Source organism: Octodon degus, unplaced genomic scaffold (assembly GCF_000260255.1).
Source record: "Octodon degus isolate 3935 unplaced genomic scaffold, OctDeg1.0 scaffold00053, whole genome shotgun sequence".
NCBI classification, from domain to species: domain Eukaryota; kingdom Metazoa; phylum Chordata; class Mammalia; order Rodentia; family Octodontidae; genus Octodon; species Octodon degus.
Window position 1 is genome coordinate 8,573,324 of NW_004524629.1, and position 6,042 is coordinate 8,579,365.

Sequence of the window (6,042 nt, forward strand, 5' to 3'; positions counted from 1 at the left end):
CCTACAAGGCATCCAAGTATAGACCGTGCTGCACCACAGGGCTGACGGTGCGCAAACAATGCTATGTTGATTTGACCATCAAGACGTAAATATTTTGATTTGGGGTTTTGCTTTGTTTGGGTTTGGTTTTAGTTTTATTCCTTTTTGGAAGGCAATAGGTTTATTATTAAGTCACTTCTATGGTGTCTTACTTTAAATCTTGGGTCTTGATAACACATAATTTTCTGACCAAATATTGTTACAGATTTTGAGTTTCAATATTTCCATTCAGGATATTCAAAAATAACATAAGAAAGCAGAGTATAAATTATGTCCTTTCTTTTAAAAGAGGTTGTGCAATTCTGTGAACAGCTTTACCTATGGATACTTACAAAAATCACACTTTGCTTCATTTAGGTATGCAAATATTTAATGGCACAAGTCAATTAAATTATTAAAAAATCTTAAGAGGAAACAAATGAAACTTTCTTAAGCATTTTTGAGGTCACTGTTACCTATAATTCCTACTGCCTATTCCTTTCCTTGATCCCACCTTTCAGTTCCTGAATATTTTTCAAAATTTATTTAGTCCTCTGATTTATATCAGAGTGCATTCCTTTTGATAGTTCTGGTAGTCTCTTATAGAAAGCCAATCTGAGTCTTCCGGTTGCCTGGTCTTGTACTGCCCTTCATCACTGCCATGATTCTATAAAATGCACATTTTCAAACCTAACTCATCACTTGGCTCACAAAGCCATGGGCCTTTCAGGATCGCCTCACACGAGTGCTGTGCTCTCAATCTCCAGGCTGCCTAAATTCAATCTCCAGTGCACCTTTAGTTTCTTCCATTTTTCTCTTTCCTATTTCTCTGGAGAAATAAATGAGATAAAATATGCAACATGCAAAGTATATGACACTTGGAACTTACTAGGCACCTACCAAGTGACACTTCATTGCTTTCCTCCATCTTTCCTCACTGATTTAAGCATTAGGACAGTTCCACATTCTCCTCTCTGTATCGTCTCCTCCTCTGTGTATGATATGATATCACTGCAGGCACTGGACAAGAGTTTCCCACTCACATATGAACAGCGATCTCTTCAAATATATTTCTACATGCAGAAAACTTTCAAAGTACTTTCTTCTAGCTTTTTGAAATGTGCAGTATGTTGTCATTATATAGAGTCACCTCTGTGCAATAGGGCCCTGGATTTCACTTCTTGTGACCATCTACTTGTACCTTGCTGCCAGTGGATAACCCTTCATTCTTCCTGGTCTCTGGTAATCCCCATTTAGTAGGGATGATTGTTTCTTCGTGTGTGTGTGTGTGTGTGTGTGTGTGTGTGTGTGTGATCACCATTCTGTTCTCATCTTCACTGAAACCAATACTTTTAGATTCTATATATGCATGAGATAATGCAGTGTTTGCTTTCTTGTGCCAGGCTTACTTCTTTTCTCATGACAAAAATGATTTCCAGTTCTATCCATATTGTTGCCAATATCAGGATTTCATTTTCCTGAATCTTAAAGGTATTTCTTAATCTGGAATCAACCTCTCCCCCTTCAAAGTTTGTCTTGAAGGGCAATGGATGTTCCCTGTGTCTTTTGTCTTTTGATAACATCCTTTATAATAGCTACTAGATTATTTGTGCATTTAAAGGTTTCTAATGGGGTCCTCTTTATCTTCAAAACTCACTGTGTCTTCATTGCTTGCTCCAATTTTAATCATGAAATTAAAAGCCTATACTGAATCTGAATCTGTTTTTGTTTTTTGGCAGGGGGCCTGGGGAGTACTGGGAATCGAACTTAGGATCTTGTGCTTGCCAGGCAGGCACTATGCCACTAAGCTATATCCCTAGCTACCATAGCTTTTTGAAGTCTTCTGGCTTCCATTTTATCTCCCACTCTGAATTTTAATAGAACACACTTAACACTCAATCACATGTTGTTCAAGAAGATTAGTTTTGCTTTAAACATTAGTGTGTATCTCCTTGAGGGTAGGATGATTTTTGAATACATAAGTGAAATTTTGAATACATAAGTGAAGCCAGCAAGTGCTCACAGAGGTGGCAGGAGTTACTGGCTAAATTGTGTTGCCCCCCATGCACAACATATTTAAAACTTTACCACACAACACCTCAGAGTGTGACTGTGTTTAAGGATAGAATCTTTATAGAGATAATTAAGATTAAATGAGGCTTGAGGGCCTAATTTGCTGCCACTAGTATCCCAATAAGAGGAGAAGCTTTGAATGTACAAAGACAGGCACCAGAGATGCACATGCAGAGAGATGACTACACCAGTGAAGAGGCTGACCAGGCGCAAGTTCAGGAAAGATACAGGACAACCATTGCCCGTATGGCTTTCAGAAAAAACCAAATTGGATACCACCTTTGACTTAGATTTCCAGTCTCTAGGACTGAAAGAAGCTAAATCTTTGTTTCTTAACCCATGTAATTCTTTATTAAGGATGCCCTACTAAATGAATACATCCTATAGAAATATGAGACTAAGAGGAAAAATAGAAAAGAAACAAGAATAATATTTTCTACAACCACAATTGACTCTATTTCCTCAAGGACTGGCCTCGTTTCTAAAGTAGTTGCCTGCTTGCCTAAATTCCTGAGAAAACCCAGTGAGTCCTGGGATTATTCCTAAGGAAGTATCACTGTGGTATGAATTTCAAACAGATCTGAGTGGAACTAGAGCCTGGGTTTCACCACTTTTGCTCTTTTTGGGGAATGCCATAATTATATGAGCAGGAAATTAACTGATTGTCTGAAAGATTATTCTTCTAAATTAAAACTTTATAAGCTCATTCATGAAGCTTAAGACTAAGCATTTCTAGGACTGGTGTTAAGGGTATATAAATTAGTGTACATTTTAGATAATTGCTGGGTAGGGATGAAGACATCCATGGCTATTTTATTTTTTTATTTATGCATATATACACACATATATGCATTTGAATGCACATATATATGCAATACAAAAATGAAATATATAAAGGCACATATATTTATGTACATACATTCTACATATCTGTGTATACATGCTTATAAGTGACATGTATATATGTAAAGAATAAATATGCAATGTATACACCCATGTTTATATATACATTATATAGTGTGTGTATATATATGTCATATATATCTATATATCTATATATCTTTTTTATGCATATGTAGATATATAGATATGTAGATATATAGCATATTATTCTTTAGCTCTCCGATATAACCTGCTTAACTTAGAGAAAAGAAAGTGCATTGGAATCAATTCTGTATTATTCAAACTCAGGTTGGAATCTTGAGGTTCTCTCCTTGGGAAGTAATATTTACAGACTCACTCACAATGCATAGTATTTCTGGGTAAATGCATCAAACTTGTGAGGATTCCACGTACTGAAGCACCTGAGCAACTGGAGATATAGATATAGATATAGATATAGATATAGATATAGATATAGATATAGATATAGATTTATATATCTTTTTGAGACAGGGTTTCACTACACAGGGTTTCACTCAGGCTGCCCCTGAGCTCACTTTGTAGCCCATGCTGCCCTTGAACTCACAGTGATCCTCTTGCTTCAGCTTTCTGAGTGCTGGAATTACAGACATGCTTTACCGTACCCAACTGGCAACTGGCATTTGACTAAAGATATACGAATGAAGGTATCTATTTTTTTTCTGTGCCTGTCAAGGTAAAGGTTGGGCCAAACAGATGAACCTTACAGAACACCAATTTTATGTCAACACAATAAAATTTGCTATGCATTTTAATCTTTCAAGCGTCAGAAGTAACAAAGTGCAGTATAAAGGCTTGTCAAGTGGTCATCTAGCCTAGTGGTTGAAAAGGTTTCACAGCTCCAGCCTTACTTCTTATAAGCTTTGTTACCTAGTTTAAGGCACTGAACTTCTCTTAGTCTTAGTGATCCTCTCATGGTGGAATTAATGTTTTCACCTATGTTACTGATGAATGGCTGAAATAATGTATGTAAACTCATGAGGAAGCCTAGGCCCAGATGAATGATCTAACATTAAGTCTCAAAGTTCCTTAGTGCTGTGACTGGTTTTCGGCCCTAGTTTCTCAAACTTCATGATGCAGCCCTGTTTCCAAGGTTCCTTCCAACCAATAAAAGAAAGCCTAAGTGGAAGCGCTGAGGTTGACTACAATAAAGGAAAATGTTGGCCCCACCCTTTACCTTAAGCTTGGCCGTGCAGTTAATGAAATGATCTTATCAGTAGACTGTAAGCCCGTTTAAACACCAAAAGAAGCAATTTCTTCTTCCCCCTCAGTTCTCAGCCTGTGTGCTTCTTCCCTTCATCCCTATCTAGGTGCTAGCAGGGTAATCTTATTCTACAACAGCAGTTTCTCTGATAGGAACCATTTATAATCCATCCTTGTCCTCTTCTGTCCAATTCATAGAAGGCTGTTTTTGAAGGTTCAGCTCTGACAAGGTTTATCACAAAAGTGATGTTTAACTCAGGGTCTATTTTTTGTTTTTCTTTAAAAATCTGAAAATTTAAAAGCACTCTGAGAAGAGACCCAGTAGTTTGAATTTAAAGCTGATTATTCTTGAGAAGGCTTTTAGGGATCATTTATAATCATTAGGTATAAGTTTTCTGAATCCATTCTGAGAGGGGTAGCCTCTGCATTACTGTGCTCAGTGCTCCTGAAATATGCACCATGCCAAGCTGTCCAGCTAGCACCTGCTGAACAGGTTTATGTCTAGGAGGACCTGGAAAGGAGATGAGCTGTGTAGCTCAAGGTGCTTGTCATTGCTCATGAACAAGAGGAAATAGCTTGAAAAGAGCTTTCAAATAAACACTTAGAGCCTCACCAAAGTGTCAGGAAAGGGCAGTTTAGGGGTCAAGTTGAAGGTGGCTATGTTCTGTTTTACATGTAGTATATTATTTAATCCTGCAACATACTGGCAAGGCTGAAGTTACCATCCCTATTTTCCATGTGAGAAAACTAGGTGGAAAGAGCTTTTTAAGTTCAGATAATGCCAAATATCTAAATCTTGTGTTCTAAGCACTTCTTAGAACACATGTTCCCCTCTCCTGTATTATGCAAGACCGTAGACTGGATTGAACATGACTTTATGGTATACCTCTTTTTCTTATCAGTTTACTTTTATGCATCTTGCCCACACTATAAAATATCATTATCAATATTCCAAAGACTGGTCATTCATCTTTTTCAGTAAAAGTAGAACTTCATGATTTTGAAGTAGGTATATGTACCTACTTGCTATAAAAGAAACTACCATGTGAGGTTAGATATGAATGCTAGGTCCTAAATATTAGTTATTGTTTCTAAACTCAATGTTTAAATGCTATATATTCAAATGTTTTAATGCTGCATATTCATGCAGAAATTCCTTAGGATGTTAGAATTTATATGACTACATTGGTGTATATCTAAGCTGATTGCTTGTATGTCTTTATTTGAGGTTATATATGTATACTTAGAATTACATATAATACATACATTATATATTATATATGGTATTTTTTGAGAGGATTGAATTCCTATAATTATCAACTGTGTAGCAAATCTAAATGGCAGATATGACTTGGATAGCTCTGAATGGCTGTTCTTTGCTTTTACGGTATTGGGGAAAGAATAGGGAAGGATTATAAGCATTCTTCAGGCACTTCTTCCCTTAAACTCATTCTATATAATCCCCTGAACTGGCTGGAATATGCTTCTCTGTCCCCACCCTATCTTCCTCCCATTGCAGTAGGAAAGTAGGTGGGTAATTGGGTCCAGATTGGAGATACTTAAATATTCATGAGGCTGGCAGGGGATTGGGAGGGGGTGACAGTCTAGAATGGGGGTAGGGGCTGCAGGAAGTGATTAGTCATTGAGATCTAGTGAACAATTCTGAGAAAGAGACCGGGAGGAAGGAAAAAGGCAGAAAGATTGGGTAGGTTGGGTGGAGAAAAGAGTAGAGAAGTAAGAGGAGAGAAGAGGGAGGGAGGGAAAAAGAGGGGGGGGAGAGAGAGAGAGAGAGAGAGAGAGAGAGAGAGAGAGAGAGAGAGAGAGAGA